Here is a 15,812-nt window from a genome sequence, read left to right on the forward strand (position 1 = left end):
GTCCCTAGTTCTGTCTTTTTTTTTTTTTTTTTTTTTTTTTTTTTTTTGACAGGCAGAGTGGACAGTGAGAGAGAGAGACAGAGAGAAAGGTCTTCCTTTGCCGTTGGTTCACCCTCCAATGGCCGCCGCGGCCGGTGCGCTGCGGCCGGCGCACCGCGCTGATCCGATGGCAGGAGCCAGGAGCCAGGTGCTTTTCCTGGTCTCCCATGGGGTGCAGGGCCCAAGCACCTGGGCCATCCTCCACTGCACGCCCTGGCCACAGCAGAGGGCTGGCCTGGAAGAGGGGCAACCGGGACAGAATCCGGCGCCCCAACCGGGACTAGAACCCGGTGTGCCGGCGCCGCTAGGCGGAGGATTAGCCTAGTGAGCCGCGGCGCCGGCCCCTAGTTCTGTCTTAAGCCTGGCCCAGACTTGGCTGTTGCTGCCATTTGGAGAGTGAACTAGCAGGTAGAAGATCTCTCTGTGTCTCCCTCTCTGTCACTCTGCCTTCCAAATAAATCTTTAAAAAGCAAATCCTAGAGTTCAATTTCCATCTCCATAGTTAACATTCTGATGATGGACTGTGTTCTGAGAGGCTTCACAGGAACTCCAGGTCCTGATCAAACAAATACCCCGTCTGCTCTAGACCCCAGTCAGACAGGAGCCCATGTTGCTGTGCCAGAATCTTCAGAACATGCTTCGCTCTTCTCCCTGACCATTCCAAGGAAGGCCACGAGCCCTGTTTACCAACCAGGACACACAGAAGCTTACGATACCCTGCTCAATCTATTTAAATACAATTTTTAAAAAATGTATTTATTTTCAAGGCACAGAGACAAACAGAAAGAGACAACAAAGAGTGTTCACTCCTCAGTGCCCGCAAGAACCAGAGATGGGCCAGTAAAAGCTGGAAACCAAGAACTCCATCCAGAGCCCCGACTGTGCCAGGACCCACATTCCTGAGCCAGCACTAGGTGCATATCATCAGGAAGCTGGATATGGGAACAGAGCAGGGAGGCAACCTAACTCGCATTTTAGCTGTGCGTCCAAATGTCCACTCCTAGCCCTACTTTAACCTATAAGATTCACCACCCTTAATCTGTAAGAGAGTTTGGAAACTGAGTGATAGTTGCCCGACTCTTGATCCCCACACTGCAAAATACTTTCTTGCACCACCCTGGTGTCAGTGATTCGTATACTGTGTGTTGGGTGAGCAGACTCAGGTTCTGGGGAGTTCTACAGAGGAGGGGCCACTACCATGTGGCAGCTTCAAAGACTGCTGTCCTGGTACCTAAAAAGATAGGGACATCTATAACCATGCCTGGGTACTGCACGTCCAGGTGAGTGGGTGAGCCCAGCTTCACGTAGGACCTGTGCTGAGCTACCAGCGATGCCTCCACCAAGATGACAGCCCTGGCTGCAGTTGCTGAGAAAGTACCTGGAACTGCAAATGGGAAGACACCAAGCCTGGAGCCTGGCCCATTGTGGGCCACAGGAATGGCAGCTGGCTGTGTTCCCTGGGGTCAAGTCTGGGGCAGTAAGGTGAGCCCTTAGGACAGGGGTCTTTTGCTCTTGACAGGAGAGCCATTCAGAGATGCCCTACATTAAGTCACAGGCCTGAGAATGGGCAGAAGGAAGAAATACATGGAGTTTATATCAAAAAGACATATTTAGGATGAAAGACGAGATGAAGTTGCTGCACACTCCTTTCTTCTCAGCTGGAGATCGGCCATGTGGTGGTGCCACATCCTGCCTGCAGAACAAGTGAGCCCAGCAGCAGCAAGAACTCCCCTTCAGGACCGCCCCCATCCCAGGACTTGGCCCACTTTGTGTTGTCCCATCCCTCTCACTCATAGCCAGTGTAGGTCCAATGTAAACAATTTATGCTTTCTTATCACATTTACATTATTAAATACCCTGGCTTTGTAGTCAATGAATGGTTTTCCAAATGTTGCTGGTGGTTTTAGAAAATTTGTCCCAGAAGCACCCTCTATTAGTCTTTTGCAAATAAATCATTTATTATTTATTTGAAAGATAGAGTTACAAAGATAGAGGGGGAGAGCAAGTGAGAGATGTACCGTCCACTGGTTCACTCTAGATGGTTGCAATGGCTGGGACTGGGCCAAGTCGAAGCCAGGAGACTAGAACTCTTCCTAGGTCTTCCTTGTGGGTGGCACAGGCCCTAACACTTGGGCCATCTTCTGCTGCTTTCCCAGGTGCATTAGCAGGGAGCTGGATTGGAAATGAAGCAGCCTGAACACAAACCTATGCTCATAGGGATGACAGCCTGGAAGGCAGCAGGCTTAGCCTGCTGCACCACAATGCTGGCCCCAGTTCCTTATTTTGGCCAGCATCTGTAGCCTCTCAATAAAACCCTCTCATTTCAGAGATAGTGGATTCTACATTTTCATTTTAGCAATCTTTATCTTGCTGAAAAAACAGTGGGTGCCCAATCCTGCACCAAAGCATGGACTAGGAGTCTTATTGAGGGCTTGCGTATAGACTCCCCTGGCTCTCCCTAGAGGGGCTTCTCTCCTCGCCGCCTCTTGACAGACAAGGAAATTAACACAGAAAGGGGGGCTGGCGCCGTGGCTCAACTGGCTAATCCTCCGCCTTGTGGCGCCAGCACACCGGGTTCTAGTCCCGGTCGGGGCGCCGGATTCTGTCCCAGTTGCCCCTCTTCCAGGCCAGCTCTCTGCTATGGCCCAGGAGTGCAGTGGAGGATGGCCCAAATGCTTGGGCCCTGCACCCGCATGGGAGACCAGGAGAAGCACCTGGCTCCTGGCTTCGGATCAGTGCAATGCGCTGGCCGCAGCACGCCGGCCGCGGCAGCGGCAGCCATTGGAGGGTGAACCAACGGCAAAGGAAGACCTTTCTCTCTGTCTCTCTCTCTCTCTCTCACTGTCCACTGCCTCACTGATGCTGAGGGCCTGCGTATGGACTCCCCTGGCTCTCCCTAGTGGGACCTCTTTCCTCGCTGCCTCTTGACAGACAAGGAAATTAAGACAGAAAGGGAACAAGTTAATTCCAGTATCGCACAGCTGTGGTCTCCCCAGGGACCAGCGCCTGGCGGTCTGCCCTGGCATGCTCTTCTGGATGGACCCAAGGCCAGGGGAGTGGAAGGGAGAGCAGCACCACCCCCACACCCTGGCTCTCAGGGAAGCCATAGCTCCCAGGGGCCTCTGGGATGGTGGTGTGTATTTGTGTTGCAGGGGGAGGGTGTTATGCTCCTGGGTCAGGTTGCAGCAGGCTGAGTCACATGCTCCAGACCAGGCAAGCCTAGATTCCGGCAGGTTCTCTGGTCAGCTTTTCCTGGGTGGTGCTCCAACATGGAACAGCCTGGGCCCTGGCTGGCCCTGGTCCCTCTGCTGGGCATTGTCAGCACAGGTGAGTAAGAATGAGGTCAGTCAAATACCGCCCTGCATGTCTGCTGTGTATGGGATCCACCTACATTCTGTTAGCTACTCCTCAGCTCTACTCAATTGATGTGATGAAGACACAGCTCAGAGAGGTAAGTCCCCTGGCCAAGGTCACTGGTAAGTGCCAGGGCCGGGGAAGAAGCTCAAGTGTGGTGTTCATTGCCTCCAGGTGTGCTCTGAAACAGGGGCAGGAGGAGCAGGTACCACCAACCTCTTCTCCTGAGTCTCTCTGTTCCCCTCTCCCTGTCCCAGGGGGAGCACCTGCTGCACACTGCCTGCTGGTTCTCAGGGATCTCCATCTCTGGTCTCCTCCTCTCCCTCTGTGCCTCCTCCCAGGGCCCTGAATGGCAGGCTGCCTTGAGTGCTTCCCCTTGCCCTAATATCTCCCTGGGACTTCTGTCTCCATTGTGTCAGGGAACCACGCTGGGCCTCCTGTGAAACACGTTTGCTTTCTCAAACTGCAAGGATACATCAGAAAGTTCATGGAAAGCAGAATTAAAAGATAAGTTTCTTTTAGTGCAAAAAGTTTTGAAATCCTTTCTACGTAAGCATTTCCATGAACTTTGTACAATCTCTCAAATATTATATACATAATCCTTTGATTTATTGCCCACAATTCCTTTTCACGTATAGTCCACAATTCTCAGAGGTAGGGATTGTGTTGGAGTTTCAAACGTGATAAAGCTTGAGGCTGAGGGAAGAGCTGGGATTTGAGCCAAGTATGTCTATTCCCCAAACTCATAACCTCCCAGCTAGAGCCCAGGATATCCAGGTGCCCCTTTAAGGATGTACTGGGTGGTTCTAAGGTCAAGTTCAAGCAGCACTTATTTGGCCTTCAGCCCCAAAGAAGTCCTTAGTGCCAGCACAGCTTTGGTTTAAGAGGGAAGGGCTGGAGCAGGTGGGGTATGTGCACCCCAGGCCGGCTAAACTGCAGGCCACTGGGAGTCCTGACTCAGAGCCTCGCCTGCGCCAATCCCCCTGCCCCGACCAGGGCCCGAGATGGCTTTGGCCATCCTGCACCCTCTCCAGGCCTACTTTCCCCCACGTAAAATGAGAGGGCTAATGTGCAGACAGATGAAATGTCAGCTCTGCTCTTCCGTAGTGCTGACTGCATGTCACACTGAGCTCCTAGAAATTCTAGGAGCCAGGTGCAGACAGGGGCCATTGTGGCTTCCTCAAAGCATCAGGTTTCCAGGGTCCTGGGGGGCCTCTCTCACCTGTGGCCCTTGATACAGGATCTCTGAGCTTTTCTCTTCCTGGACCCATGCCACTGTCTCCAAGGCAGCCCTGCTCAGCACCAGCCACACACATTCTGGGGTGGGCAAGGCTTTCGTAACTGCTCAGTGCAGGCATGGCTTTTCCTGGGCTGCAGCTCCATGGCAGACACAGTCGCAGAGTGGGCTCTGCAACAACAGGAGACGGGCACTCATACCCTTCCTTTGCACTCCACAGGGACAGCAAACATTTCCTCCCCAGGCGGGACCGACAGCCTCTGCCTGTGCCTCGTCGCCTGCCTGCCTGGTCAACCATCCATGGCTGGGTACCGCCTGCAGTGCCCCTCAGGCTTCTAGTAAGGGGAGCCACTGTGCCCCAAAAGGAAAGAGGGTGGCAAGGGGGAGCATGGGACTGCCCTCACTCTGGGGAAAGCCCAGCAAGTCCGTTCTGTGATGGCCATGAGTGCCCAGGACCACGGTGGCCTGAGACCCCAGAGCCCGGGCAGGAAGCAGTCTATGCAAATTTTGAACTTGATGAAGAGAGGGACTAGGAGAAGGAAGCTCTGGTGGGGCTCTGCCTCCTTCCTGTCCCCGAACTGGGCAAGTCCTTCCCTGGGCGAGCTGCATTGCCCCCAAAGGATGCCTTCTGCTCACAGTCAAGGCTGCTGCTGCTGGGGAGCTTCCTCGTGGAGATCACACTTGAGCTCATGACCCCACAGCTCCTGCCCCTTCTCCCCAGTGGCCCAGGGTGAGCCTTCAGTTGTCAGCCTGGTCTGGGGAGCGTGCACTCACACCCCAAGGCAGGGCTTGTCCTGACCTATCCCCAGGACCCTCAGCACTGACCATCAGCTCTGATGTGTCCAACTGGGGACAAGTGGCCTTCTCCACCCAGCCATTCCTAGTGGGCACAGCAGAGAGAGGGTCAGGCAGTGAGCTGGGCAACAGCACCCCCTGACTGAGGGGAGGGTCACAGGACCATCTCTGCTGCCACCCAGGCCCAGCTGTCCCATAGCTGGGTGATTTCTCTGGTATGCAAGGCCTTTCCTAGTCCTCAGTCTCCTTTGGCCTTTACAGCAGCCTCGTTGTCACCACAGGGCTGTGGCCATACCACATGGGAACATGCAGAGGGAGCCTAAGACTTGCAAGCGGCACAGACTGTCAGGTGAGCAGGGGGATGGGGACAGCTCCTTTTTTCAGTTGTTCCTTCCTGAGGGTAGCAGGGGGCAGCGGGGGTTGCAGGAATGACTCCAGAAGAGGACGAATCTGTAGAGGTCAGGACCAAGCCCATACTCCCTGACCTGTATGTCAGGTGTTGATGCTGTTCCTGGGAAGCAGCCTCCACTCCTGTCCCGACCTGACTCCAAACCCCAGGGATGTGCCTAGCCAGTAAAACCTGGAAGCAAGTTCAGCTCACACGGAGGGCTGCTGTGGGAACCAATGAGGTGATGCCTGTGCACCTGCCAGGAGACTCGGAGTTGCCATTGCCACGTGGCACACCGTTGCAAGAGAAGCCAGGGAGATACAGGGCCAGCAGAGATGTGACCACCCCTTTGGCTTGGCCAGTTCCTCATGTACCTGACGCTGCTGCACACTGTGTCTGGTGCTGGGCTTTGGGTCGTCAGAGCTGTCCTGGCAGTGCCTGCTGTGTGCCACTGCAGATCTACCAGACATTCTAGACGGAGGAACCTCCATGTAGCCTCAAAGCTCCCGGACCACGTAAGTGGCTCTTCCTCCCACAACATATGGAGGTCATGTCCTTTCTTGAAAGCACTGGAGGAGCAGACAGGTTAAGGGAGCTACAAAGACACTCACAAGGCCAATACCGGAGAGGAGGCTCCAATTCAGCAGTGTCCGGTGTGGGTGTCAGTCACAACACAGCTGCCCTTTGGTTTCCTTGTGCCCCAGCAGTGTCCCCCTGAACAGAAGCTAAGCCCTCAGCATGCTGGCTGTGTCTTCTGCCCTGTGGGCTACTTCTTCTCGGGCTGCAGCCCTGGCTGCTGGTCCTGCACCCCAGGTAAGAGAGACTGGGCTGGGGGACCTGATGACATCCAGGTGGGCTAGAAGGGACCGGGAGCCATGCCTTGGTCAGTTTCACATTGCTGTGACAAAGTCCCTGAGGCTGGGAAACCTATAAAGAAAGGAAAGGGGTTCATTTAGCTCCCAGTTTCAGAAGCCCCATTTGTCTAATGGCATCGTGATTAGAGAGCATGCGAGAGAGATCATGTGGCGAGACAGGGAGCCAGGAGCAATGCAGGGGTCATGTGTGCCACTGGGGCCCCACGAGCTCTCCATGACCCCTGCCCAGCACAGTGCCCCAGTGCTCCAATAAACGAAAGGTTTGAAATGAATCCAGAGTGGGGGAGGCCTTTCCCAGAGCTCTTAGGAGCACAGCAGATGCTTAGACAAGAAAGCCAGGCACATCCCAGATCTGCTATCTAGAGGATAGCCAGGCACACTGGACTCTCCAGGAGGACAGTCCTGAGGGGGAGGGGCCTACCCTGCAGGTCCCAGGGGTCGGAGCATGAGAGACCAAGCCCTGTCAGACACTCGCTTCACTTTTGAGGGCAGCAGCTTCCCCATCTGGGCCTGCAGAACCAGATGTGGAAGCAGGTGGGGCAGGAATAGGTCTACAGGGCAGGGGCATGCAGGTTGGGTATGAGCTGGGCAGCCTGAGATTGCCCCTCTTCCAGGGTCTGCTCGTGGTGAGATTGGTGCTCTCCCAGGCTTGTCGTGTGCCCTGTGCTCAGAGCCTTGGCGCCTTAGACAACATGGTATTCAGTCCTCTCAGCCAGGTTCAGAGCAGGTGTTGTGATGAACCCATTTTACAGATGGGGAAACAGGGGCTTGAGCAGATGGGAGAGTTCCCATCACAGCCACCCCTGGGCTGTGCTTCTGAGTGAGGCCAAACCAAGTGCAGGACAGTGAGGCTGCATGGAATGGGAGCTGGCCACTGTGGAGTGAGGACAGGCCCAGTTCTGCACTCGACTCCCTCCCACTGCCCAAATGAAATAGCCTTGGGGTGGGAGGAACTGCTGACCCCTCAACACCCCAAGCCAACGCAAAGCTCCAACTGCTGTCCCTTCTACCTGCCAGGGGAGGTAGCTGGAGCAGGTCAGCTCCCTCTGGGCCTAGTCCAGGTCCATTTGTAGGAAACAGGGACCCCAGCTGTTCCTTCATATTTGCCCAGCTGGCCACTACAGTCCCCCAGGCACCAAGGGGCCAACCCACTTCCAGTGGCCCCTAGGTAGCTGGAGTAATTGGACAGGATGGACCAGGAGCCAGGAGTGTGCACCCTGTCCCAAGGGCTGGTTCTGTGTCAGTGGAGCCCAAGCAAACCTCAGGGACAAGCAGAGCTGGGCATTACTGTCCCCAGGATGAGGGACTAGGGCTCTAACTTGGGCAAGATCACAGGCAAATGCCAGAGGTGTGAAAGGAGAATGCCCCTGGCCCATCCCCTCCTCTGCAGCAGATGACGTGGCAGGCGAGAGGCATTAAGGCCTCCTGGGAGGAGGAGGAATGGAAGGAGCAGGTCTCCAGCAGCATGAGACTGGAGGGGCCATGCCAGCTGCTGAGCACCCTGAGGCTTGGCATCCTGAAGGGGACCATGGGGCCTCTCAGCCCAGACAAGGGTGGGTCCTGTGGATGGGTTCAGGGGAGCAGGCCCCTTGCTCCTGCCATTCCTACACAGGTCTGAGCCCCCTCCCTTCTCTGATGTTTCCTCTCTCTGAAGCAGGCACAAAGTTGGGCACCCAGCTCCTCTGTCCTGCAGGCACCTACAGCCCCAAGACAGGCAGTGCCCAGCTGGAGGACTGTGCACCCTGCCCCCCAGGAGCATTCTGCCCTGATGGAACCACAGAGCCCGTGCCCTGCCCACGGTAAGAGAGCCCAGGCACTGGGGCTGTCCGGAAGCCAAGTCCTCATCTTCCCTCGCGTCCCCACCATAGCCCAACTCTGTTCCAGAAATGTATAGAGAGGGGTGCACCCAGCCTGCCTGTAGGACACAGCAGCCTGGTGGAAGCAGAAACCTCCGGAATGGTCTGAGCTAGGCCAGGGTTCCAGGTGCAGCAGGTGCCGGGCACCACCATGACCCACATACTGAAGGAGCAAGAACCTGGCCTGGGCTGCAGGAGCTGGGCAAGGCACGAGGTGCCCTTCTGCCTTCACTGATGGCCAGAATCGGGGCTGGGTGGGAAGGGCATCCTCCTACCACCCTGTCCACTCACCTGCCTGATGAGGAAGCTGTCCCTCAGCTGCCAGCCCAGAGCCCAGCACCTCAGGCCTGTGCTTCCCAGTGCTCAGCAGAGCTCTGCCATTCTCTGTGGATTCGACTGTTTCATTCAGATGTGCCTTCTGTTCCTCTGGGCAAAAAGAAGGCTTCAGAGTTTTGTTTTTAAGAAAAACCATCCACATTCTTCATGTAAAAGGTGAAAACAGGGGTGCATTTGTCCTAGCAGCAAAGGTGCCCACCTCCCACAGGGGGAGCCCTTGGGCTCAATGCGCACCTCTGACCCCTGCCTCCAGCTTCAGGCTGATGCAGATCCTTGGAGGCAGCAGGGGATGGCTCAGGTTGGGTCCCAGCCACCCATGTGGAAGACGTGGACTGAGTTCTCGGCTCAGCCCAGGCTATGGTGGGAATTTGGGGAGGGAATCAGCAGGTGGGAGCTCTCCCGCTCTGTCTCTCTGCCCCCTCAAATCTTAAAAAAAGTAGAAATAGCATTCATCAAAATAAATTTTATATCAAGTATAGATAGACTTCAACGGGGAAAAACACACAATCAGACAATGTAAGGGATATGTATTGAATTTGAGAGAATGGCGAAACCTCAGCATGGCAGAAAGGCAGAAAGGGTGAAGCAGAGCAGGCAGAGACTGAAACAGGACCTCACACCACAGCCCTGCCTGGGCTTCATGAGCAAACCGCCAGGCTGACGGCAAGGAGTGGGGTATTTGCAGCATGAACAACAGGCCCAGCATGCGTCTCCCGACTGCCTTGTCATAGAAAGACGCCTTACAAATAGGTCAGAGTAGGGAAAGACAGACACAGAGACAGAGGCGGAGAGATAGAAACAGACACAAGACAGAAAGAGAGAGAGACAGAGACAAACACCAAGAGGAGAGCAGAAGCAAGGAGAAGCCCAGGAAACTCAGCAGGAGCCAGTTAGCCTGGTTTTCGTGTCTTGGATACAGTCCTGACCCCCCAGGGCCAGTGAAGGGGCATGGGGGAGGGGCACTGAGGGGAGGCTGGGGTAGGGAGGACCCCTGACCTTGCAGACAGGGCAACCCTTGTGACAGGGCTCCACCTCTGCCAAGGCTGTGACACTCTGCTCTTCCTCCAGGGGAACCTACTGCCAAGGAGCAGGTGCGAGGATGGCCGCAGCTTGTGCCCCATGCCCCGAGGGTCACCACTGTCCTGAGCCAGGAACCGTCATGCCACAGCCCTGCCATGCTGGCAGTTTCTCTGTAAGTGTGCCTGAGACACATCCATCCCCAGAGGGCCCAGGAGGCTCCTATGGGCAAGAGAGAAAAGAGAGTTCCCTGGGGAGCCCACGCCAGGGAGGATATAGCCATGTCGGTGACTCCCCTGAGCTCAGCTCCAGGCTAGCAGACAGCATGCCACTGAGGGACTGTCACCTCCAGGAGGATCCTAGGGCCTGGGCAGACCCCCAGCCACTTCCTCCAGCCAGAGGGGAGGGAGTGGGAAGACTGGTGTGGAATCTCCTCCTGGGCCAGCCTGGGATCCATCGTGGGTGTGGGGGAGAAAATGCTTCTCCTGAAAGGATGGGAAAGAGGGAGGACTGGAGTGGCCTGGGGAGCTGTGCAGGACCATGTCCACGTCCACCCACCCCATGACAGGGACTCTGGACAGAGGTAGCACTGCTCTCTGCTCAGGAGGGAGCTGCCCCAGCCTGGCTTGGACTTCACCTACAGCCGCATCACACCCTGCCCACTGGTGGCCAGGGACAGGAAAGAAGGGTCCTGGGTGGGGTCTCAGAGACCTCCTCGGAACTTGCACAAAGCTTCCTGTGCTGACTTCTGCCTCCCAGGCAGTGTCACTGTGTTGATCCTGCCTGAGGTGGGTGTCACCCTTGGCTCCCTCTGCAGGAAGTTACAGGTGGTGGGGACATCAAACCTTCATTTTACCCCCTAACACCAGGGACTAAAAAATGAGGAGGAGCCTACTATGTGCAGGCCTAGAGGAACAATGGGAGTCTTCTCCACTGCCCAGCTACACCTGCTTCCTGCACAATTGAAATGAGAGTGCCTGCATTTCTGTTTCTAGGGGAAGTCGCATTACATAAATACCACACTGTTCTGCTAGCAACCTCATGCCCAGCTTCTCTTTATGGAGGGACCTGGTGATTGCACAAAGTGACCTGAACTCGTGGACTCTCAGTGTCTCAATCCCAAGCCCCCCTCCTCCAGGCAGCAGTAATCCTTGACCAAGCTGGATGCTCTCAGAGCACCTGGTTCCTCCAGCCTCTGCCTTCCTCAGGAGGGAGGTGCCCACACAGAACTCAGGGCCTAGCCAGCAAATCCCAACTCACACTCACACATTCCTGAGCCCCGTCCCTGGCCAGAATCTATCTAGAAGCTTGATGGCCAACCCCGTTCCAGGGTCCAGGAAGTCTCCAGTGCCAGGACTGCCCAGGAGGAAATCTCTGCAACCGAACGAGAATGGCAGGTCCCACGGCGTGTCCTCCTGGGCACTACTGCCCAGCCCCCGGCCCACTGTCCATCCCCTGCCCCCAGGTGAGACCGCCCACAGGCCCTGCAGCTGGGTCTGGGTTTCCACATGGGAAGGCTCTGGACCCCTCAGCCGGGCATCCCTCTGCTCTGACACGGCCACATCCAGCTCCACCATGTGTGGGAGGACCACAACTCATGTTCCTGCAGCTGGTTTCTGATAGGGAGGTTGACCAGAGGTCCTGAGAGCAGTGGACCCTACCCCTATGGGAGGAAGGGAAGAGGGAGGTGGAGGGGCTCAGGGGATTGGGAGAGCAGGCATAGGTGGAGCTTCCTGCGGGGGCAGCCTCCCCAGCTGTGACACCCCCTTCTCCCTGTGCAGTTGCAGCTGGGGCCCTGTCCCCTGCAGCCAGCCGGGGTCTGCTGGGCAGCAGTTCTAATTACAGCATTCCTCACTGGGTGGGCATTTTGCAGTCCAGCACTTAGGGTCTGTGGACTTGTCTGTCCTCCCTAATGTGTGTGTCATGGGGGCTGTCCTTGGACAGAACTAACCTGTCTCCTCCCACTATGTGTCCAAGGGGAGTGGATGAGCCTGCTTCACTGCCCCCCCCCCAAGAGAGAGATTGGGCTGCCCAGTGGCAGTCCCACTCTGTCCTCAGGATCATGACCTCAGTGGATCCTTCTCCCTGTCCAGGGTACTTTCCGAGAGGCTCCTGGGGCTGCCCGCCTGGAGGACTGCCAGATGTGCCCCCCTGGGGCTTTCTGTGGCAGGACTGGTCTGACCAAGCCCCAAGGGCTGTGCAACCCTGGCTATCACTGTGGGCCTGGCTCCACCATCGCATCCCCGGTGAGTAGGACTCCAGAGAGGGACCAGATCCTGCCCTTGGCCTGGTGGAGGCAGAGCAGCTTGGCAAAGATGGACTGAAATTCCAGCAGCAGAGAAATGCAGGCAGTAAACCTGGGTAATGAGGAGATGCTGGGCCCAGTGGCTGATGTGCAGGCTCCCCTGCAAGGGGGAGGAATATCAATGGTGTGATGTCAGCTAGGAAAAGTCACAGGAAGCAATGCCATGTGGGTACCCTGTGCATTCACTAACCAGGGAGCGTCCAGGCACGTGCTGGAGCCACCCACTACATCGATATCGGGCAGAGTCCACGCCCCCTGCAGCAGCCTGGGGCCTAGAATTCCTTGCAAAACTCTCAGACATCAATGTAATAATAATTCCAACTTGGGAGAGAACCTGAATGGAAGAAAAATGTTCAAAATACTGCAAATTTTCATAAAGAAAACAACACAAAGGACCAGTAATGGGAAAGTAACCAGACAGAGACACAGCAGATCAACCTGGGGGATACTAGGCGATGGTTAACTGTGTCATGTGGGAATGCTGTTTGCTATGTAGATGACTGGTAGGTGATAAATGGCAGATATGCATATTGATTGCTTAGATGATTGATGATGGATGGATAAATAATCGATAAATAGATTGATAAAGACAGATGGTAGATAGATACATAGATGGGTACATGGGTGTCCCTTACCACAATTAAAGCTGTATAACAATAGTTGAGATTGTTTTGACTGAAAAACAATTTAACATTTTTCGTTTTCCCAAAAAGTTAAATTCCCAGAGGAGACCGCAAAGGGACACTGACCTCCCGGTCAGCTTCCTTAGAAGGAGGCTCAGGGAGGCCAGGAAGGGACATTTATGGAGCAAAGCCCCTGCCCTCAGCTTTTCAGCCTGGACAGATCCCTCTTCCTCCAGGAGGGACTTCCCTTTGGTGACCTGTGCCCCCCTGGCCATTTCTGCCCTGCTGGCACCAAGGACCCCAGACAGTGGCCCTGCCCGGCTGGCACCTGGAATGCAAAGAGAGGAGCTCGGGATGTGAGCTGGTGCCTTCCTTGCCCACCTGGCCTGTTCTGTGTGTTGGAAGGCCAGGCTGCCCCTGGGGGGCTCTGTGCACCAGGTGAGGGTGCCCTGGGGAGAGTGTCCAGCAGCCCTGAGGGAGAGGGCGCAGGGCTAGCGTGCCTGGTCAGTGTGGAAACGCTTGTGTGGATATGGATAGGGGTTGACTGGATACTGACCAAGGTTGGGAGGAGTCTGACACAGCGGCCCCCTGTCACAGCCAGTTGGACCGTCCCAGCGCCCTAGGCTGGAGGGAGGCATGGGGACAGGAGTGTCCCTGAGGCCAAGGACAGGGACACTGCTCAGACCCTGGAAGGCCACCTCCTCTTGGGACCACACCTTGCCTGGGCTCAGAGGAAGGAGCTGAGGGTGCCCCGAGGGCCTCTAGGGTGGGGCGGCTCACATAGAGCAGGCTGCTTGAGTGTTGTGAACAGTTTGGTCCAGAGACAAGAAGCAGACGATGCCCTCCACCTTCCTGGCCCCCCCTCAGCCCCCCAAGACACAGGGACATAGATGTGCAGACGTGGATTTAAAGGGCCCCTGAGTGGTGAATACACTGGCAGCCCCAGAGCCTGACCCCATCATGGCCCCAGGGATGCCACAGACCCCAAGTGCTGGGAGGCAGGACTCAGGCTCCAGCCTGCAAAGCTGCCAGCCCGGGTGCTTCCTCTTCCCCAGGATCTCACTGCCCAGGAGGGGCATGCATCCCAAGACCCCCTGGGATGTTATGGGAAGACCTGGAAGACTCTTTGCGGGCCACATCCCGGATAGACAGGGAGCACAGCAAGGTCACAGGTACAGGCTGGCTCAGGGCCCAGCACAGTTGCCGTGGAAACATGGTATGCCCTGCATGGGCGGGGCATTGAAATGACCACGCCTCTTTTCTCCAGGCCAAGAGACCTACCAGGAGAAGACCTGCCCCCTTGGTCATTTCTGTCCCCAGGGCACATCCAGTCCCCAGCAGATCCGAGGCCAAGGCCAGGGCTGCCCCCTATGTCCTGCAGGTAAGGCAATGGAGAGGTCTGTCCCAGGGAGAACGGCTTGAGGAGAGTGGCTCCCTGGAAATCTGCTGACCGGCCTGGTGAGTGAGGGTGGGGCCTTTGGTGAAAGGGGGCAGAGCCAGCTTCCTGTGTGTGGGAGATCTCTCACCTCAGCCATCCCAGGGGTCCTTCCTCCTAGAGCCAAGGTGGATATTAAATAAGACGAGGCACAGAAGGGCAGCAAATAAACATGTGTCCTCCCAAGGCAGAAGAGAGCTCCATGGGAGGATCAGGCAGGCGTGGACATCAGCCACGGGGGCTGCTCTTTCTGCAGCCTTCCAGCTCTGCCCAATTCTTCCAGGATATCCTCCTGCAGAGCAGGTGGGGAGGGGAGGCTGGGGCAGGGAAGGGCTGCCTGTGGTTCACCCCCTCCTGTCTGGCAGGAACCAAGGTCACCCACCCTGATGGAGGTGTCCCTGAGACTGCAGGGGGGCCCTGCCCCCCAGGCCACTTCTGTCCAGTGGGCACGGGGGTGCCCCTCCCTTGCCCTGTGGGCACCTTCTCAGACAGGTGAGTGCTTGGCCTGGGAACACAGCCTTGGCCTAGAGTGGGATTCTTCCAGGCTCTCCTACTGATCACCCAACCAACCATGCCTCAAGCTGGTCCTCAGAGAGCAGAGGGCAGCCTGGTCCTCAGAGAGCAGGATGCCCACCTGGCCTGGAAGGGCAGAAATCTTCAGCGTGGGGGTGGTGGGAGGAGCATGGAGAGAGTGGGAAAGAATGAGGGATGCATACGTGGCCCAATGCATGGCATGGCTGGAAAAGCAAAGTCCAGGAATCCCTGAGTCTTGTTCGAGAGCAGACCCCATATCAATTTCGGGACCCTCCAGCCCCCAAGAGAACACAGCCTGAAGCAAGGGGAGAACCACGGGGTCCATGACTGCAGGGCTGTTGGATGCTCTGGTTGTCACTGCCTGCTCCCAGGAGGCTGCACCCAGGACAGCCTGAGCTTGTTTTAGGGGTTCAGATGGAAAAGACCAGGTGTAACCAAGTGCCTGTCTCAGAGGGGACAGACACAGAGGCACAGAGACAGAAGGAAGGAACTTGCCACACTTTCCTCCGGGCATCTGCAGGACTCTCCCTGTATCCACCACCAGCAGGAGGGGCAGCAGGGAGCCTAAAGGAAGAGAGACAGAAAGGCAGCCACTGGCAAGACCCAGGTGCCCCCCCAACACACCCACCAGGGACAGGCACACACCTTCCCATCTCCCACCCTCCCTGACCCAAATCCTGGGTTTCTTTTTCCTGCAAGCTGTATTTATTTATATTTCCTTAAGATTTATTCATTTCCTTTAAGATGTATTTATTTATAAGAAAGGCAGAATGAAAGAGAATGGGAGAAACAGAGAGAGAGAGAGAGACAAAGAGAGAAAGATTCCATGGTCTGGTTCATCCCCCAAATAGCCACAACAACCAGGGCCGGGTTAGGAGAAGACAGGAGCCAGGAACTCCATCCAGGTCTCCCATGTGGGTGCAGGGGCCTGAGCTCGTGGGCCACCTTCCTCTGCTTTCCCAGGCACAGCAGCAGGGAGATGGATGAGATGCAGAGCAGCCACACTCAATGCAGCACT

At 56.2% G+C, this 15,812-nt stretch overlaps 1 long non-coding RNA gene across 1 annotated transcript; it reads right to left on the minus strand.

The window, feature by feature from the left end:
* Positions 1–779: 779 nt before the first annotated feature.
* LOC138843839 (uncharacterized) lies at positions 780–10,279 on the minus strand. Its single transcript, XR_011378892.1, has 2 exons — positions 8,836–10,279; positions 780–6,740 (listed from the first exon to the last, which is right to left on the minus strand). It is a non-coding gene; the product is annotated as an uncharacterized lncRNA (long non-coding RNA).
* Between the last annotated feature and the right edge of the window lie 5,533 nt (positions 10,280–15,812).

This window comes from Oryctolagus cuniculus, chromosome 9, assembly GCF_964237555.1.
Source record: "Oryctolagus cuniculus chromosome 9, mOryCun1.1, whole genome shotgun sequence".
Lineage (NCBI taxonomy): Eukaryota > Metazoa > Chordata > Mammalia > Lagomorpha > Leporidae > Oryctolagus > Oryctolagus cuniculus.